Source organism: Vipera berus (assembly GCF_964194415.1).
Source record: "Vipera berus genome assembly, chromosome: 3".
Classification (NCBI taxonomy): Eukaryota; Metazoa; Chordata; class Lepidosauria; order Squamata; family Viperidae; genus Vipera; species Vipera berus.
In genome coordinates, this window is record NC_138204.1 from 173,430,938 (window position 1) to 173,452,724 (window position 21,787).

General features: G+C 41.1%; 1 protein-coding gene across 1 annotated transcript in view; it reads right to left on the reverse strand.

Moving 5' to 3' along the window:
• Positions 1-21,787, reverse strand: part of CCDC178 (coiled-coil domain containing 178) — a 200,055-nt gene that overhangs the window by 14,189 nt on the left and 164,079 nt on the right. The window lies entirely within an intron of this gene.

Genomic DNA, 21,787 nt, shown 5'->3' on the forward strand with positions numbered 1-21,787 from the left:
TGGTTTTTACCTCTTGTAAGTATTTAATTGAAAAAGAATACTAAATGCAGCAGAAATTTGACAGCTGCTTTAGGGATATTATTCACATCATATTCATTTTAACTGTTTTCACATTTGCAACAGAATAAATAAATATATCTTTGGGACAATAAATCTATCTATCTTATCTGTTTTATCTATCCATCCATCTATGGCTATAATAGGCCCAGAGTGGCTTGGGTATTTAGGTCTCCCTGCCTGCCCTCAGTCATCAAACCAGTAATTTCCTATTTCATTTGACAAATGTCTTTTGAAGTGGTGGAAACTTGCAAAGCAACAAATATGGTACAGCAACTTAACTATATGGTACAGCCTTGGTGGAGCAGTGGGCTAATGCCTCCTTAAGTAACACCAGCTGCCTGCAATTAGTGCAGGTTCGCATCCCACCAGGCTCAAGGTTGACTCAGCCTTCCATCCTTCCGAGGTAGGTAAAATGAGGACCCAGATTGTTGGGGGCAATTAAGCTGACTTTGTAATAATGCCGCTTGGGGGTGTGTGTGAAAGCCCTAATAAGCAGGCATATACATAGAATGAAGGCTACTGCTAAGCTTGTAAGCCGCCCTGAGTCTTCGGAGAAGGGCGGGATATAAATGGAATTAAAATAAAAAAATAAAAAATAAAATACAATGATCTCTCCAAAGAAATTCCATTGAAGATGTCCAAGTCCCTGGGAGTGTCTTAAAGAATTGTTTGAATCCTGACAATATTTTTAGAAGTAAAAAATACTGGTAAACTGGAAAACAGTAAATGGTAAGCCCTATGATGCATAGTTTGTTTTTAATGACTTTTGCTACTTAGCTATGCTACAGTTGTATTAGAAAATCTCAGTCACCATCATCAGTGAATGACCTTTCTAAGCTTGCTTGTCAGCCAGATTAAAACAATAGTATAATACTACTTTGGAAGTCTTCCAATTCATTGAGGTCAAAACCAGAATGAATGCATGAATAAAAATACTTTAATTACATAAAGTAACATTCCTTGGCTGCCCATATTCTTTTCCTTGTCGAAATCTTGCTTTCAAATTGTATTTATTACAATTAGAATAGAAAATAGGCAAAACTCACAGAATAACAGAGAAGCTTATAAAAATTAATGGCTTTTCACATCTAAACAACATGCAATATCTTTGACTCTTATACAAAGTACTGTCAGGAAAATAGGCATACTGAATTATGATAATTTACAAGTAAATTGTGTTTCATATTATTCCATGTACTTCACATACCTTATGTCAATAATCAATATTTTTGTATGATTTGTTTTTTATATCCAGTAAACAATGTTGTTGTTGTTGTTGTTAGCTGCGAAGTCGTGTCCGACCCATCGCGACCCTATGGACAACATTCCTCCAGGCCTTCCTGTCCTCAACCATCTTCTGGAGTCCATTTAAGCTCACGCCTACTGCTTCAGTGACTCCATCCAGCCACCTCATTCTCTGTCGTCCCCTTCTTCTATTGCCCTCGATCTTTCCCAGCATTAGGCTCTTCTCCAGTGAGTCCTTCCTTCTCATTAGGTGGCCAAAGTATTTGAGTTTTAGCTTCAGGATCTGGCCTTCTAAAGAGCAGTCAGGGTTGATCTCCTCTAGGACTGACCGGTTTGATCGCCTTGCAGTCCAAGGGACTCGCAGGAGTCTTCTCCAGCACCATAGTTCAAAGGCCTCAATTCTTTGGCGCTCAGCCTTTCTTATGGTCCAACTTTCACTGCCATACATTGCAACTGGGAAGACCATAGCCTTGACTATACGCACTTTTGTTGACAGGGTGATGTCTCTGCTTTTTAGTGTGCTGTCTAGATTTGCCATGGCTTTCCTCCCCAGGAGCAAGCGTCTTTTAATTTCTTGGCTACAGTCCCCATCTGCAGTGATCTTGGAGCCCAGGAAAATAAAATCTGTCACTACTTCCATTTCTTCCCCATCTATTTGCCAGGAATTGAGAGGGCCAGATGCCATGATCTTGGTTTTCTTAATGTTAAGTTTCAACCCAAGTTTTGCACTCTCCTTCTTCACCCGCAACAAGAGGCTCTTTAGTTCTTCTTCACTTTCTGCCATTAGAGTGGTATCATCTGCGTATCTTAGGTTGTTGATATTTCTTCCGGCAATCTTAATTCCAACTTTTGATTCATCTAGCCCTGCCTTTCTCATGATGTGCTCTGCATATAAGTTAAATAGGCAGGGCGACAGTATACAGCCTTGCCGGACTCCTTTCCCAATTTTGAACCAATCAGTGGTTCCATGTCCAGTTCTCACTGTTGCTTCTTGACCCGCATATAGGTTTCTCAAGAGACAAATAAGATGGTTTGGTACTCCCATCTCTTTAAGAACTTGCCACAGTTTGTTATGATCCACACAATCAAAGGCTTTAGCATAGTCAATGAAGCAGAAGTAGATGTTTTTCTGGAACTCTCTAGCTTTCTCCATGATCCAGCGTATGTTGGCAATTTGATCTCTAGTTCCTCTGCCTCTTCGAAATCCTGCCTGTACTTCTGGTAGTTCTCGATCCACATACTGCTGAAGTCTAGCTTGTAGGATTTTAAGCATGACTTTGCTAGCATGAGAAATGAGTGCAATGGTGCGATAGTTTGAACATTCTTTGGCACAGCCTTTCTTTGGAATTGGAATGTAAACTGATCTTTTCCAATCCTGTGGCCACTGTTGAGTTTTCCAAATTTGCTGGCAAATTGAGTGTAGCACTTTTACTGCATCGTCTTTTAAGATTTTGAATAGCTCAGCTGGAATACTGTCACCTCCACTAGCTTTGTTGTTGCTCAGCTTTTCTAAGGCCCACTTCACTTCACATTCTAGGATGTCTGGCTCGAGGTCAGTGACCACCTCATTGTGATTATCTGGGACGTTAAGCTCATTCTTGTATAGTTCTTCTGTGTAATTTTTCCACCTCTTCTTAATCTCTTCTGCCTCTGTTAGGTCCCTGCCATTTTGGTCCTTTATCATGCCAATTTTTGCATTAAACGTTCCCTTCATCTCTCCAATTTTCTTGAAAAGATCTCTGGTCCTCCCTATTCTATTGTTTTCTTCTATTTCTTTGCACTGTTCATTTAAGAAGGCATTCTTATCTCTTCTAGCTATTCTCTGGAATTCTGCATTCAATTGGGCGTATCTTTCTTTTTCTCCCTTGCCTTTCGCTTCCCTCCTTTCCTCAGCTATTTGCAAAGCTTCCTCAGACAGCCATTTTGCTTTCTTGCATTTCTTTTTCTTTGGGATGGTTTTGGTTGCTACCTGTTGTACAATGTCGCGAACCTCTGTCCATAGTTCTTCAGGCACTCTGTCTATCAGATCTAATTCCTTAAATCTATTTGTCACCTCTACTGTATATTCAACAGAGATATGATTTAATTCATACCTGAGTGGCCTAGTGCTTTTCCCTACTTTCTTCAGTTTAAGCCTAAACTTTGCAAGGAGAAGCTCATGGTCTGAGCCACAGTCAGCTCCTGGTCTTGTTTTTACTGACTGTATAGAGCTTCTCCATCTTTGGCTGCAGAGCATATAGTCAATCTGATTTCTGTGTTGACCGTCTGGTGATGTCCATGTGTAGAGCCGTCTCTTGGGTTGTTGGAAAAGAGTGTTTGCTATGACCATCGTATTCTCTTGACAAAATTCTATCAGCCTGTGCCCTGCTTCATTTTGTACTCCAAGGCCAAACTTGCCTGTTATTCCAGTTATCTTTTGGCTTCCTACTTTAGCATTCCAATCCCCCATGATGATAAGGACATCATTTTTTGGTGTTAGTTCTATAAGGTGCTGTAGGGCTTCATAGAACCGGCCAATTTCATTCTCTTCAGCACTGGTGGTTGGGGCATAGACTTGGACTACTGTGATATTGAATGGTTTGCCTTGGATTCGAACTGAGATCATTCTGTCATTTTGAGGATTGTATCCCAGTATTGCTTTTCCTACTCTTTTATTGACTATGAAGGCTACTCCATTTCTTCTGAGGGATTCTTGCCCGCAGTAGTATACCTGATGGTCATCTGAATTAAATTCACCCATTCCTGTCCATTTTAGTTCGCTGATGCCTAAGATGTTGATGTTCAGTCTTGTCATCTCTTGTTTGACCACGTCCAGCTTTCCTTGATTCATGGATCTTACATTCCAGGTTCCTATGGAGAAAAAATCTTTACAGCATCGGACTTTCCTTTCACCACCAGACACATCCACAGCTGAGCGTCCTTTCGGCTTTGGCCCAGTCGCTTCATTCTTTCTGGCGCTACTAGTACTAGCCCTCTGCTCTTCCCCAGTAGCATATTGGACGCCTTCCGACCTGAGGGGCTCATCTTCCAGCGTCATATCGTTTTGCCTTTTGGTACTGTCCATAGGGTTTTCATGGCAAAGATACTGGAGTGGGTTGCCATTTCCTTCTCCAGTGGATCACGTTTTGTCAGAACTCTCGGCTATGACCTGTCCGTCTTGGGTGGCCCTGCACGGCATAGCTCATAGCTTCATTGAATTACGCAAGCCCCTTCGCCACGACAAGGCAGTAATCCATGAAGGGGGTAAACAATGTTATAAAAGTTAAAAGTTGTGAAAAATAGAAATAGATACCTTATTGATTACCTAATTGTGACATGTCAAAAATTACCATACCAGGTCTAATTGTCACCCTAGGAATTGAATCAAATATGGTTGCATTTTTCACACTGTAAGGCTTAGATAATTTGTACCACTTGCTTTGAAGGGCTAGGATCCAAAACAAGTTAACATATGCAGGGATAAATATACTTCAAGTGGGATCAGATGGCCATGTAAGGAGGGGATACTGGGAGTTTAGTCCAACAGTTCTGGAGAACAGCAGATAAGAGTAAGTGCCATGAAATACTTTGGAAACTCTGTAAAGTTTTAAAAGTCCTTTCTGAGATATAAAGGGTTCTATGTTCAGAGCAAGTGTAGAAATTTTACTACAAACTTTATTTATTTATTTATTATTGGGACTTATATGCCGCCCTATCTCCCGAAGGACTCAGGGCGGCTAACAACAATAAAATACAATAATACAAAAGTTAGAAAGAAATTAAATTAATGGCCCCAGTAGAATAAATTAAAATTAAAATTAAGTTAAAAATTAAAAACATAATTAAAATCTCTGTCAGTCCAGGTCAGCCTGATGGAAAAGGAGTGTTTTGAGGCCGCGGCGAAAGGACCGGAGATCCGGGGCCATCCGAAGCTCAAGGGGGAGTTGGTTCCATAGGGCTGGCGCTCCCACAGAGAAGGCCCTCCCCCTGGGGGTCGCCAGCCGACATTGTCTAGCCGACGGCACCCTGAGGAGGCCCTGAGGATTACTCAAGTGTGTCTGATTCTAGTCAAACTGTCATAGGGAAAAATGAGATAAAGAAGATAAAGTCCTACAAAGAGCTCATGAACTGAAAGAAAAGGAAAATAAGGTAAAGATAGGAAGAGATAAATACAAAACTTAGTAAAGATACAGAAAATGAAATACCTAGGATTGTGGAAGTTAAAGATCTCTGCCTCACTGTTTACTTTCAGTGTGATGGATAGATAGATAAAAATATAAGAGAAATCCCCATGGAATCGCCCAACTCAGGATTCATAGCAGAAATACGCATGCACTGTTTGGGAATAATAACCCATACAGTGCAAAATAAGAACCTTTTTGTCAACAATAGTTTTGACATAATAAAAAGGACAAGTAAAGAACATGCACAAAACTATCAATAGCACATTTAAAAGAGTATCAAATTCACAAGAGAAGAAGAGAACAATAACAGACTATCTTTCCTAGATATTCTCATCAGCAGAGAAAGCAATGGAAGACTTCAGACTTGGGTATATTAAAAAAAACATCACATTGACACATACAAAGCAATGCTACAATACCAAAGTGACAAAGAAACAATCACCTCTACAAATAGTATTCAGATGAGCAAAAACACATTGCAGCAGCCCAGAGCTCCGTAGAGAGAAAATAGATTAACTTTACTGCATCCTTTAATGCAATGGGTAACTACAGAACTTAAAAATATATGCTAGGGCACAACCATCACAATTCATAAAAAGAAAAGTAATTCCATACATCAAAAGTATCTTAGAAATCATCAGCAGATTAAGTGTAAGTATCAAGGGACAACAGATTTAACCAATGCTGAATTATTATTAAACATTATTAATCAAATTTATATAGTCATGAGAAACAATTACAGGAAACAATGGTCAAACATCACTAAATATCTTAAAATTTAAATGTTTTTATTTCAAGATTCAAGATTCATTAAATAACAGAAGAAAGATTAAAAATGTAGTTTTGTTGAGTTTTTATAGTTTTTTTAAGAAAAGATAGCAAGAATCTTCCCTGTTATGTACCCATTATATGAAAGTTGCTAATCAGGTTCTTGTTGAAGGAGTTGTGAACACACATTGACCACAGGATGCTTCCCACTTTGATTATTTAGAAAACAGCTAGAAATAGCCCTCTTTCCATCCGATTCAATGCACAATCTGTATACAAATCTTAATTCAAATACTTACATTTCTCATTTACTAGGTTGGAAACCTTTCTGTATGGCATATTCTAAGAATTAAGCCTCTTTCCCCCCACTCTCTATGTTAGAGATTTAATTAAATAGACAACATGGGAAAACAAGTTTGTAGATGACTGTCTAGGTTTCTGTGTATGCATGAATGTTTGACTTACTGTTACTCAGCAACAGATTTGGTTTGACTGAAATTGTAAAACTGAAGGCAGTTCTAAAAACGAAGAGGAAAATGCAATTTTGGGGAAAAAATAAAGATTTAAGAACTGAATTTGTGATGCTGTGAACAACACAGGTCTAGGACAGCTCGGCACGGGAAACTTGCCATGGCCAACTTGCCATGGAAAAACTTGCTGCAGGACAAGAGTTACATTAATATAGAAGAAATAGTAGTATAGAATCATTAAAGAAGCAATGGGAGAACAAAGACATTTCTCTTATCTTCCCCTAAGCATATTCGTTCTTACTTTGGCTCATGGCCAGGAGCTTTTTCAGGACTTGTGATTAAATTAAAAATGATATTACATAATAACGTTCTTAGCTTCATCGAATATTTGACAACAATCAAATACTGTTAATAATAAGCAGACAACTGATATGACAGCTGCCAATATTATATGGATAACTAGCAGAAGTGTTAACCTGGAACATCTTTATTTTTATTTTTTTCCAATTCTTTGCCAATAATAGTTTACCAGTAGTTAGTAAGTTATAGACCCTATCTAAATATATTCTATTTTTGAGTCTTTAAAAATATCTAATAGAAATGCTTCTGATTAATGGATAAATTTCCCCAATACATTTTTACATTTCTACAATACCATTTTCTAATGTTAGAAAATGAGAATTAAAAAACTGGTAAAATTATATAATAATAATAATAATAATAATAATAATAATAATAATTATTATTATTATTATTATTATTATTATTATTATTATTATTATTATTATTATTATTATTATTATTATTATTATTATTTTATTTGTATACCGCCCTTCTCCTGAAGGACTCAGGGCGGTGAACAAGGCAAACATATAAAAGTGCAAAGAGCTCAACCGGCAACCGATTCCATAAATCCGGGGTGCCCACAGAGAAGGACCTCCCCCTGGGGGCCACCAGACGACATTCTCTGACCGGTGGCACCCTGAGGAGGCCCTCTCTGTGGGAACGCACAGGGCGGAGGGAAGTTGATGCCGGCAGCAGGTGATCCCTAAGGTACTCCGGACCTAGTTAGCATGAAAACTCACAATGTTAAGAAAAAAAATGAACTACTGTCTTATCACTATTGTATGTTTATGAAAAACTGTAAATGGAAAGTTTACTCGAAGAGCAGCTAATTCATTTGTTCACAGTATCATGATTCTTGAAGAAATTATTTCATAACCAATAGGTACAATTCTGAAGTTGCCATGGGTTCAGAAGATTTATTTATTATATGAGCTCTAAGAAACATCAATGCCATTAAATCTATTCAAGTTAAGGCTCAGAATATATGGAACTGAAAATCATACAAGAGGGAAGGGCACAGGTATAGCCACTGATTACCTGTTTGTTAGTTGATGTTAGACAATGGGGTAACTTTTGAAAGATTTGTTGAATTATGACAAAAGAACATATGTTTAGCCCTAGCTCAAATATTTATTTAAAAAGAAGTTTGCATTATATGGCAATTTTACAAATGTTAATGGGAAATCAGGGGAAAATCTGGATCCTTTCTTTTATTTGGAAATGAAACCAAATGGAGAATGGAATGGATAATGAAATTTAATTGGTGACTAATGTAATTTCATTTACGTTCAATCCTCCAAAGAAAATTCAGCAGATTCCATTTTCACGGTCAACTAATTAGTCTGCGTTGAAGAGCAATCATCTATTTAATCAATTCATATTGTTAGGTACAAGAACATCAAAAATCAAAATGATAAACATCTCAAAGTAAAAAAAATAATGCACTGTGATAGCTAATTTAGGGATGTGTACCATTACAAAATCAAAATGTTAGAAATGAAGAAGGATGCTGAAAATCAATAAGATATTGTAGTAATTAGCTGAACAAACATGATATTCAGCATTATCAAAATCATGTCAAAGCACAGGAAATGCCTTCTATTACAACTGTATTACAAATGTATAAACAAGTAAGGTTAAATTTAGCTAGAGCTTATGTGACAATATAAGAATTAGAATGGTTTCCGACTAATTTTTTTGGGGAAAACAATTGAATAGGAAAGCACTGATAGGCAACAAGCCTGTAACAATTAATAGATTTCCCTAACATCCAAAACAGAGGGGAAAATGGAATGTAAGGAATGACTATGTTGCTTCGTTTATTGTTTTCTTTGTCTGTTATGGAGGAGCTCCTGCTGGGTCGTCTGTTATGCAGGAGCTCCTCCATAACAGACAAAGAAAACAATAAATGATAAATGATAAATAAACAATAAATGAAGCAACGTAGTCATTCCCTACCTTGCAGGAATACTGGAAAAGCTCAGGAGGATCTTCAGCCAACACAACATACATGCACATTTCAAACCCAAGAATACACTAAGGCAGAAGCTTGTCCACCCCAGCTGAGCAACATGGTATATGCAGTACAATGCAGTGAGCCATTTGCAGATCTGTATGTTGGGGAAACAAAATAACAACTTCATAAATGTTTGGCATAACATAGGACAGGGGTCAGCAACCCAAAACAGCAAAAGAGCCACTCGGAACCGGTTCTGTCATACACACAAAAAAGTGGGAGCCGCAAAATGTGCGCGCGCATGTGGGCATGCACATGGGCATGCACACACATGCGCAGAACAAGCAAAATATACACCACCCCTACACCCGCACCGCATCCTGAGCCGCACGCACCTGTCGCTGCCCAGTGCCACCAGCTTACACGGGGGGAGGGACAGACTCGCAGGCGACGGGCACTGGGTTGCGGCGGCGCCTTCAGCCTGGGCGCCGCCGGAGCCACCTGAATGCCCTGCCCCTCTCCCGGGACCTCCAAACCTCTGCGTTTGATGAATGCAACAGCTCTCCAAACTGCCGCCGCCCCATTTGCAGAGCTGCTGCATTCCTCCATGTTTGAAAGAAACTGAAAGAAACACGGACGAACGCAGCAGCTGTGCAAAGAGGACGGTAGCAGTTTGGAGAGGTGCGCGCGCACTCTCCAAACCGCTGCCGTCCCGTTCGGAGGTCTGCCACGCTCATCAAACATGAACGAACGTGGCAGCTGTGCAAACGGGACGGTGGCGGTTTGGAGAGTGTGCGCGCACTCTCTCTCTCTCTCTTCCCGTCAGCTGGCTCTGGTGGGGCTGCCTGCCATCCTCTCTTTGCTCGGCTCCGCTCTGCCCAGCTCGCCTCCGCCTCCCTCGCCCGCCATTACCTCAGGCAACATCCTCGCTAGTCCAGAGGCGGCCACTGGAGCGGGGTTTTTAACGCCTCGCCCCCTCCCTTATCCTTCTCTCTCTCTTCCCCGCCGCCGCCAAAGAGAGAGAGAGAGAGAGAGAGAGAGAACTTCAATCTGCGCGTGCCACTTCTTCCCCGTCCCGCCAAAAGCGCCCGAGCAGAGTGATGGCGCTCCGTCCCAACCACCCCAGGACTAGCGCCAGCAGAGATTCCCGCAGCGCCTCGCTTGCTCCTCCGCAGACTGAGGAGGGCCTGACTAGGCGCTCCCTGCCCAGAGCGGAGGCGGCCATGGCGGGGATTTTAGCGCGCGGGTCCAAGCAGTCCCACGCTGGTCCAAACAGCGAAGGGAGAGGCGAGACGTGGCAGCAGCAGCCCCGGCAACCTCCTGCCGCCTCCCCTCATAGGAAGGGGAGGGCAAACCGCCCCTTCTCCCTGCCGGGGCTGCTAGCCATGGCAGGGAGAAGGAAGGGGGGGACGCGCCTTCTCCCTCGCCAGGGCTGCTAGCCACGGCGAGAAGGAAGGGGGGGAACACGCCTTCTTCCACGCCGGGGCTGCTAGCCACGGCGAGGAGAAGGGGGAACGCGCCTTCTCCCTCGCCGGGGTTGCTAGCCACGGCGGGGAGAAGGAAGCGGAGGGACGCGCCTTCTCCCACGCCGGGGCTGCTAGCCACGGCAGGGAAAAGGAAGCGGAGGGACGCGCCTTCTCCCTCACCGGGGCTGCTAGCCACGGCGAGGAGAAGGAAGGGGGAGACGCGCCTTTTTCCTCGCCAGGGCTGCTAGCCACGGCAAGGAGAAGGAAGGGGGGAACGCGCCTTTTTCCTCGCCGGGGCTGCTAGCCACGGTAAGGAGAAGGAAGGGGAGGGAATGCGCCTTCTTCCTCGCCGGGGCTGCTAGCCACGGCGAGGAGAAGGAAGGGGGGGCGAAGGGAGCAGATCTACTCACCTTTTTAGTTCTCCCGTCTCTTCCTCCACTCTGCCAAGTGCAGTTAAAAAAACAGAGGTTTGTGGGCGGTCCCACAAACCAACCAATCAATTTAAACTTTTCAAGTTTTTTTGTGTGAAGTTTTAATTATTAAATTTTTTTAGTGCCACTTTTTTTTTCAAAAGTAAACATGGCAGAGGGAGAAGGCTCCGGAGCCGCAGGTTGCCGACCTGTGACATAGGAGAACAAACCCATCAGGACAAGATTCAGCAGTCCATTTGCATTTAAAAGACAAAGGCCACTCTTTCAAAATCATCAAAGTCCAGATTTTGGACAGAGGACCGCTGGTTTGAAAGAGGGGTCAAAGAGGCCATCTATATCAAAAGTGAACAGCCCTGTCTCAACAGAGGGGGAAGGATATGACATCATCTATCTCCAGTCTACAACACAGTCCTTTCAACAGTTCCAAGAAGGCTCCATATACATTTGCACTATTCAGGTGACCCTGAAGACACAAATAACCCTCCAGGTAGCACTAATGACTTGCTAAAAGAATGTAAATGACAAGCTGTCTGCAAGGAGTATAAATCATTCCATTCACCACCATCCAGCCAGAGCTGAAGAAGCTTCTTGGATGAGAAGCAAAACGTCTTCAAAGAAAAACAAGGAAGTCCAGTTGCCTCATGAAAAAGTCCAGTTGCCTGGATGACTGAGAATCTCCATAGACAGGATTAGATGAGAATTAATATACTCATGAATAATCCTAGTCTCCTTCTCAGATAAATTCTGGAAAACAGTTCAGCCTATTTCAGACAGGACAGCATTCTCTATTTGTAATAACTTTCCCTTTTTATGGTATACATAAGTTTGACTTGCATTTGGACCCTTAGATAACAATGGGCAGTGTGTATACCTTCATGGATTACTGCCTTGTTGTGGCGAAGGGGCTTGCATAATTCAATGAAGCTATGAGCTATGCCGTGCAGGGCCACCCAAGACGGAAAGGTCATAGCAGAGAGTTCTGACAAAACGTGATCCACTGGAGAAGGAAATGGCAACCCACTCCAGTATCTTTGCCATGAAAACCCTATGGACAGTACTAAAAGGCAAAACGATATGATGCTGGAAGATGAGCCCCTCAGGTCGGAAGGCGTCCAATATGCTACTGGGGAAGAGCAGAGGGCTAGTACTAGTAGCGCCAGAAAGAATGAAGCGACTAGGCCAAAGCCAAAAGAATGCTCAGCTGTGGATGTGTCTGGTGGTGAAAGGAAAGTCCGATGCTGTAAAGATTTTTTCTCCATAGGAACCTGGAATGTAAGATCCATGAATCAAGGAAAGCTGAAACAAGAGATGACAAGACTGAACATCGACATCTTAGGTATCAGCGAACTAAAATGGACAGGAATGGGTGAATTTAATTCAGATGACCATCAGGTATACTACTGCGGGCAAGAATCCCTCAGAAGAAATGGAGTAGCCTTCATAGTCAATAAAAGAGTAGGAAAAGCAATACTGGGATACAATCCCCCAAATGACAGAATGATCTCAGTTCGAATCCAAGGCAAACCATTCAATATCACAGTAGTCCAAGTCTGGACTACTATTTTATCCTCTTCACCAGTGCTGAAGAGGATAAAATTGACCAGTTCTATGAAGCCCTACAGCACCTTATAGAACTAACACCAAAAAATGATGTCCTTATCATCATGGGGGATTGGAATGCTATAGTAGGAAGCCAAAAGATAACCGGAATAACAGGCAAGTTTGGCCTTGGAGTACAAAACGACTTCCGGTGGCGACGCGACGCCGAAGACAGCCGTCTCCGGGCTGCCCGCTCCGCAGCTGTGTTTTTTCCATCGTAAACAGCGCCGATCAGCTGTTTAGATGGATTTGAAGCCCCCTCCTCGGGAAAAGAGGAGGGGGTGAGGCCCCAGGTAGGGGTTGAGCTCTCCTTGGCCGCCTGAGCTGAGAGTTTGGGCGGCTGAAGGATTGAGCCCCCCCGAAGCCTGGGTTGCTCCTAGCTGCGCAGCGTCTCTGCTCCGTGATTTTTGGAGCAGAGCCAGGCGTTAGCAACCACCCCTGCCAAAAGGAAATACTTTTGAGTATCAAGATGCAGGCAGAGCGGTACAGGAGGTCAAGGTGATGTGGACTTTTAGCTTTACTCTCTAGCTCAATGGATTTTATAGTTTTAAAGTGAAAGTGCGCAATAAGTGAAAGTGGGGAAAGATGGCGGCCAAGACTTCTAAAGCTCTTCGGAGTGCGGGGTCTTCCCCGGTGCAACAGACCTCGTTGCAAGCTTTGCTTCCTCCTGCATTTCCTCCGGCACTGACGCTTAAGGATTTACAAGATGCCCTTGAAAAGCATTCACGGTTAATGTCTGATATGATGGATGAAAAGTTGAAAAAGCTGGAGGAGAAATTGGAGAAGAAGATGGAAGAGAAGTTTAGAGCAATGAGGGTAGACATGTTGTCTATGATTGAAAGTGTAGCTGAATGTGTGCAACAGCTGGGTGAAAAAGTGGAGGATCTCAGTCAAAAGAACTCTATATTAGAAGCAAAGGTATTAGAGAATGAATTAGAGAATGAAAATATAAGGGACAAAATGGACGGAGAATTGAGCCTTGTTCAGTACCAACAGATGCAGTATGCTATTAGAATTAGGGGTTTAAAGGAGAATTCTAAAGAAGATTTAAAGCAGCTGATCTCTGAGGCTTTGGAACCGGTATTGGGCCAGCCAGCATCTGAAATTGAGGGAAGTATGGATAAAATTTTTCGTGTAAATTCATGGATTGCAAGACAGAGGAAGTTACCCAGAGATGTGGTGGTCTATTTTACAAAGAGAGTAATTAGAGATGAAGTCATTCAAGCTGCTTATGATACTAAATTGGTAGTTGCTGAGCAAGAAGTTTTGGTTTTAAAAGAGATTCCTCCAAAGATTTTAAGGAGAAGGAAAGATTTTGCATTTCTTGTACAGGAACTTAAGAAATGTGATGTCAAGTTTAGATGGGAGATTCCAGTTGGACTGGTGGTGATGCACGAAGGTAAAAGACATCGTTTGGCTACTGTGGCTCAGGCACGTAATTTTTATAGCAATGTGTTAAAAGCAACCCCCCTATCACTTCTGGAAGCTGCAGGGACATGGCGAGGGAAAGCCTCAAGATGTTGCAGATAGACAGACAGAGGAGAACGGTGCTGGAGAGGATCAGGTTACAGCCTCATCGGTTGCTGTTGGAGAGCAGAGGATGACGCGTGCCGCCCTAAGACGAGCGAGACGAGAGCAAGAGCAAGACAAGCAGAAAGATATGGAACCTCCAAAGCGTACTTATAGTGAAGCTGTGGGAAGGGCGCGGTCCAAAGAAGATATAGGGGTCATTTCAGACGTGCTCCAAAAGCTTTGGAGCGTCAAGATTGGTGACTAAATCTCTAATTTAGAATGTTAATGGATTAAATTCATCATAGAGGAGAAAGAAAGTTTTTCAATATTTAAAACAATTTAAGACTGATGCTATTTGTTTGCAAGAAACGTATATTAGGATTATGGACTAAAAGTATTTATTGAATTTAAGATTGGGTACGCAAGCTCCTAATCAATAACAAGTTGATTTTTCTTAACTTACTACATATAAAGGTTACTTAATTGGATTATAAATTTTTTAAATTTTTTATTTTATTTTCATTGGAGATTGGAATGGTGTCCTAGACGTATAGATGGATGATCTGGAACTGTGAGACATTTGGTGTGATATATGCAAGAACTATTTTTGATCATAGTTTAGTTTGGTTGGAGATTAATAAGGTTAATAGAGATAGGCGCTTTTGGCGCGTAATTGAGAATTTGTTTAGAATTTAGAGAAATGTGGGAGAATGTAAATAGTAGATGAAAATTTTTTTTTCTCTTTTTTGAAATTAATATGAATAAGGATTGGGATTAAGAAATTTTATTTAGTATTTGAGTAAAGCTCCTTTTCTGTTTTCTTTCTTTTTTTTCTTATCTGTAATAGTAATATTGTTTGTAATCATTTTACATGAGCTAGAGGGTGATAGAATTAATAGTTTATTGTGATAGCATATGGATGCTTATGTTTGTTTTTCTTTTTTATACCCTGTATTTAGCTCTGGGAAGTCGGGGGGGGGAGGAGGGAATGGGGGAGAGGGATAGGGAGGGTTAGATAGGGGTGGGGGAGGGGGGGATTAAAGTTAAAATGTATTGTAAAACTTTTTAAATAAAAAAAAATGAAGCAGGGCACAGGCTGATAGAATTTTGTCAAGAGAATACGATGGTCATAGCAAACACTCTTTTCCAACAACCCAAGAGACGGCTCTACATATGGACATCACCAGACGGTCAACACAGAAATCAGACTGACTATATGCTCTGCAGCCAAAGATGGAGGAGCTCTATACAGTCAGTAAAAACAAGACCAGGAGCTGACTGTGGCTCAGACCATGAGCTTCTCCTTGCAAAGTTTAGGCTTAAACTGAAGAAACTAGGAAAAAGCACTAGGCCACTCAGGTATGAATTAAATCATATCTCTGTTGAATATACAATAGAGGTGACAAATAGATTTAAGGAATTAGATCTGATAGACAGAGTGCCTGAAGAACTATGGACAGAAGTTCGCAACATTGTACAACAGGTAGCAACCAAAACCATCCCAAAGAAAAAGAAATGCAAGAAAGCAAAATGGCTGTCTGAGGAAGCTGTGCAAATAGCTGAGGAAAGGAGGGAAGCGAAAGGCAAGGGAGAAAAAGAAAGATATGCCCAATTGAATGCAGAATTCCAGAGAATAGCTAGAAGAGATAAGAATGCCTTCTTAAATGAACAGTGGAAAGAAATAGAAGAAAACAATAGAATAGGGAGGACCAGAGATCTTTTCAAGAAAATTGGAGAGATGAAGGGAACGTTTCATGCAAAAATGGGCATGATAATTTAATTTTAATTTAATTTATTAATATTTCTATACCGCCCTTCTCCCGAAGGACTCAGGGCGGTGTACAGGGCAAGAGTAAAATACAAAATTACAAAAGTTAAAAGTAATTAAATATATGCCCGTTAAAAGAACAATTAATACATAATAAATAACCCCAATAAAATAATAATAACCCCCCCAATCCCCCCTCAGGCCAGGCTGGCTTGTTCGAACAAGTATGTTTTTAGGTCGCGGCGGAAGGAGCGGAGATCGGGCGCCGTCCGGAGCTCAACTGGTAGCTGGTTCCATAATTCTGGGGCGCCCACAGAGAAAGATCTCCCCCTGGGGGCCACCAATCTACATTCTCTGACCGGTGGCACCCTGAGGAGGCCCTCTCTGTGGGAACACACAGGGCGGAGGGAAGTTGATGCCAGCAGCAGGTGTTCCCTAAGGTACTCCGGACCCCTGCCATGATAAAGGACCAAAATGGCAGGGACCTAACAGAGGCAGAAGAGATTAAGAAGAGGTGGCAAAATTACACAGAAGAACTATACAAGAATGAGCTTAATGTCCCTGATAATCACAATGAGGTGGTTACTGACATCCTAGAATGTGAAGTGAAGTGGGCCTTAGAAAAGCTGAGCAACAACAAAGCTAGTGGAGGTGACAGTATTCCAGCTGAGCTATTCAAAATCTTAAAAGATGATGCAGTAAAAGTGCTACGCTCAATTTGCCAGCAAATTTGGAAAACTCAACAGTGGCCACAGGATTGGAAAAGATCAGTTTACATTCCAATTCCAAAGAAAGGCAGTGCCAAAGAATGTTCAAACTACCGCACCATTGCACTCATTTCTCATGCTAGTAAAGTTATGCTTAAAATCCTACAAGCTAGACTCCAGCAGTATGTGGACCTAGAACTACCAGAAGTACAGGCAGGATTTCGAAGAGGCAGATGAACTAGAGATCAAATTGCCAACATACGTTGGATCATGGAGAAAGCTAGAGAGTTCCAGAAAAATATCTACTTCTGCTTCATTGACTATGCTAAAGCCTTTGATTGTGTGGATCGTAATAAACTGTGGCAAGTTCTCAAAGAGATGGGTGTACCAGACCATCTTATTTGTCTCTTGAGAAACCTATATGTGGGCCCAGAAGCAACAGTGAGAACTGGACACGGAACCACTGATTGATTCAAAATTGGGAAAGGAGTCCGGCAAGGCTGTATACTGTCGCCCTGCCTATTTAACTTATATGCAGAGGACATCATGAGAAAGGCAGGGTTAGAGGAATCAAAAGTTGGAATTAAGATTGCCGGAAGAAATATCAACAACCTAAGATATGCAGATGATACCACTCTAATGGCAGAAAGTGAAGAAGAACTAAAGAGCCTCTTGTTGCGGGTGAAGAAGGAGAGTGCAAAACTTGGGTTGAAACTTAACATTAAGAAAACCAAGATCATGGCATCTGGCCCTCTCAATTCCTGGCAAATAGATGGGGAAGAAATGGAGGTAGTGACAGATTTTATTTTCCTGGGCTCCAAGATCACTGCAGATGGGGACTGTAGCCAAGAAATTAAAAGATGCTTGCCCCTCGGGAGGAAAGCCATGGCAAATCTAGACAGCACACTAAAAAGCAGACACATCACCCTGTCAACAAAAGTGCATATAGTCAAGGCTATGGTCTTCCCAGTTGCAATGTATGGCAGTGAAAGTTGGACCATAAAAAAGGCTGAGCGCCAAAGAATTGAGGCCTTTGAACTATGGTGCTGTAGAAGACTTCTGCGAGTCCCTTGGACTGCAAGGCGATCAAATCGGTCAGTCCTAGAGGAGATGTATGGCAATTAAAACCATATAATATTTTAAAAGAAAAAAAGATTGTACAAACTTGGTTCCAGTATGGGCAATTACAGGCAAGATGGAAAGACGACCAGAAAGTTGGTTTCTCAATGATTGATGAAAATTTGGTAAAACAAATTAGAGATCAAGGTCAAGCACATATAAAAAGGATATATAATGCATTGACAGAAATTGATTCAGAAATGGAACTTGTTAAAGATTGTATGATAAAGTGGGCCCAGAATTTTCAAGAAGTTATAACAATGGACAGTTGGGAAAAGATTTGGGTTAGAAATGTAAAATTTACAGGCCCAAAATTTAAGAGAGAATTTTTATAAAATGTTTTATAGGTGGCATTTAGACCCTAAAAAATTAGCAAGTATGTATCCGAACTGCCAGCCCAAATGTTGGAGGTGTGGCGAGGTGAGGATGCAACGTATTTTCATATATGGTGGACTTGTAAAAAGGTTAAAGCTTTTTGGATTAAAATTTGGTGGAATATGCAAAAGATATTTAAGAAAAGGATAAAGTTTTCTCCGCAATTGTTTTTATTGGGTATTATTACAGATACTACTGTTATAGATATAAAGTTGATGTTGAGTTTAATTACGGCAGCGAGACTTTTAGTAGCACAATATTGGAAGAAGGAAGAACTGCCGACTATAGAAGGAGGGGTTTTTTTGTATTCAAAAATGTATTGTAAAACTTTTCAATAAAAAAAAGAAAGAAAACCAATATCATGGCATCCGGCCCTCTCAATTCCTGGCAAATAGATGAGGAAGAAATGGAGGTAGTGACAGATTTTATTTTCCTGAGCTCCAAGATCACCGCAGATGGGGACTGTAGCCAAGAAATTAAAAGATGCTTGCTCCTGGGGAGGAAAGCCATGGCAAATCTAGACAGCACACTAAAAAGCAGAGACATCACCCTGTCAACAAAAGTGCGTATAGTCAAGGCTATGGTCTTCCCAGTTGCAATGTATGGCAGTGAAAGTTGGACCATAAAAAAGGCTGAGTGCCAAACAATTGAGGCCTTTGAACTATGGTGCTGGAGAAGACTCCTGCGAGTCCCTTGGACTGCAAGGCGATCAAACCCGTCAGTCCTAGAGGAGATCAACCCTGACTGCTCTTTAGAAGGCCAGATCCTGAAGCTAAAACTCAAATACTTTGGCCACCTAATGAGAAGGAAGGACTCACTGGAGAAGAGCCTAATGCTGGGAAAGATTGAGGGCAATTGAAGAAGGGGACGACAGAGAATGAGGTGGCTGGATGGAGTCACTGAAGCAGTAGGCGTGAGCTTAAATGGACTCCAGAAGATGGTAGAGGACAGGAAGGCCTGGAGGAATGTTGTCCATAGGGTCGCAATGAGTCGGACACGACTTCGCAGCTAACAACAACAAATACCTAAGGGTTTGGAGCAAATGAATACTTGGTCATCATTAAAAATAAAAAGGAAACTTGTGATTTAGAATTGATGAAGCTAAACAACAATACCCACAGGGATGCTGAGATAGCTGGAACTTTGAGAATTGGTCATAAGTATTGCAAGTTCAGTACTATTGTAAGTTTGAACAGTCGCTAAATGAGTAGTCATAAACCAAGGAGCAACTGTATGTCTTCATGCAAGTATGAATATTAACATTTATTTTATACAGGGCTATTTTTAAAAACTTTATTTGAGCCAGAAAAGACATCAAGATGGCTACTATATGATCACCAGTGACAGCATATTGCAGTAATTCTGCAGCAGCTTTACTCTTAGAACACGGGTGTCAAACTCACCACGTCATGTGTCGTCACGTATCACGATTTTTTTCGCATTGCCAGAGCTGGGGTGGGCGCGGCCTCTGCATGATGCAACCAGCCCATGGGCCAGCAGTTTGACACCCCTGTCTTAGAAAAATTGATGCAGTGGTTAAAACACCAGACTAGGAACCAGGAGACTGGGAGTTTTAGTACCAATCTTAGGCCAGCTGGAGGCCTTGCACCAGAAACTCTCTCTCAGCTTAGGAAGCAAGCAATGGCAAACTACTTTTGAAAATCTTGCCAAGAAAATTTCAGGTATGTTTCCAGGAAGACACTAGGAATCAACACTAACTTGAAGGCAGGCCCCTCCTCGGCAAATCAAACTGTTGGTTTAAAACCCATCTTATCCTCATAGGTTCCTGCCACAGTATCCTGATTAAACATGATGGGTTGGGAAGAGAGTAAGAGGATTCTCAATGAGTGAATCCAGACAGTGGTAAACTTTGCTTGGTGAAATCTATTTGGTTTCCTTTTTTAATTTTGTGTAAAACTATTTAAAACTTCCTGTTCTGGTAAGTTTTTGTCTCACTAGGCAGATTATTTTTGTTATGCTAGACCCTTTTTTCCCAAATGTTTTGAACTGTCGAATTTGTCTCTGCTTTTATTATGTTTATGTACTTGGTTTGTTGGAATATTTAACTGTAATTGTTATAAATTGCTCTGAGCAATGTGAGTATAGTGTAAAGATACAGTGCAACTTTTCTACATAAAACTATAATTTCACCAAAAGAAAAATGGAAAATGGAAAAGGACAGCAACTCATTCTTGGATGAACAGCTTTAAATTTCAAAGGAAGCAACTTGAGTTTTAGAGAGAATATCAATAATCCTAACACCTACCAGCTGTCTTGAAACAGCTAAAATAGCATTAATTCAAGAAATAAATATCATTTACAGATGCCCAAGGATGCAGAATGACCTTAGCATAATATACTATCATGTCAAACCTACTTTGACATTCCAATATTTTGGGCTTGTGGGTTTTTCTCTTGAGATAAAAGGAAATCTGGGTTTCTGGTGTACAATCTAAACTCAGATTGCACATTGTTTGAACCTGTGATAATGAAGATTGAAAAAAATAATTGAATTTGGCTAGTTCTATACCATTTTTCAGCAGGCTTTAATAGGCTTGATTTTACAACACTTTCCATAGGATTTAATATCTGTTCCAGTTGGTCTATGTGGGATCTGGAAGGCATTCATAATGGGACTGTGTTTAAGTTAACTTACATATTCTTATCAAAAACAAGTTAAAAGAACTTTTAATGTGTTGCTATGATATCTTTCTGGGATCGTGGTCCTGTCAATATATGTAGGACTGTTGAATGCAACAAATATTTCCCATTAGTAAGCTTATGGTGAATAGATGTAATGAATAGTATAGTAGTTAAGGCCTCATGCTAGAAACTGGAAGACAGTGAGTTCTAATCCTGCCTTAGAACAAAGCCACTTCGATAACCTTAGATCAGTTACTTTCACTGAGCCGTAGCAAGGAGATAATGGCAACCACTTCTGCAAAAATCGTGCCAAGAAAACTGCAGGGACTTGTCCAGGCAGTCTCTGAGAATCTGACACTACTTGAACAGAAGGGAAAAATGAATGGGCTTTATTTTCTTTTCCTCTAAACCTGGTTTCTTCATTTTCATGCTGACTCAAAATACAGCCAAGACATCATTGATGTTCATGGATTTGTGAGTATTTATGTAGGTTGAGGAAGTAGATAAAGTCGAGGGCTGGGGTCACTCTTAGTGTGAGCTTAACTAAGTATTTAATCATTTCTTTCTCTTCATCTTTAAACCAAAGAAAAGGTGACATACCTTGCAGAACTCTTCTGTGCTACATTAAAAAAAGTCAAGGGATAACTTTAAGGTTAGCATACTATAAGGTCTTTCTCAGACTAAAGATTTGCATAGCCTATGGGAGGTGGAGAAAAACATCAAATGATAACATTAACTACGTCCAATCAAAAATATATTCCAACCTGCCTAGAATTAGTGACTCTCTATTTTTAAGTAGACATGGAATGGGGCAACACCAAAATATAGGATAATAATTATGGTGGCTTAAAGCTATATTAATAAGAACTTGTATATAGTCCTATAATTACAGAATTACAAAAAAAAGAGTTGGAAGGGATCTTCGAGGTCTTCTAGTCCAATCACCTGTTCAAGCAGGAACCCTTATACCATTATGAAAAAATGGCTTTCCAATTTCTTCTTAAAACCTCCAGTGACGGTGCTCCCACAGAGGATGTTTTCCTTTCGTTTTGGCATTTTTTAAGTTGTGTGGATGCTAAATGTAACAGTGCCATAAACAAATTGTTCTAAGGAAGAGACATTAGGATATTTAGAAATCTGGTTTCTTTGTCATGATCTG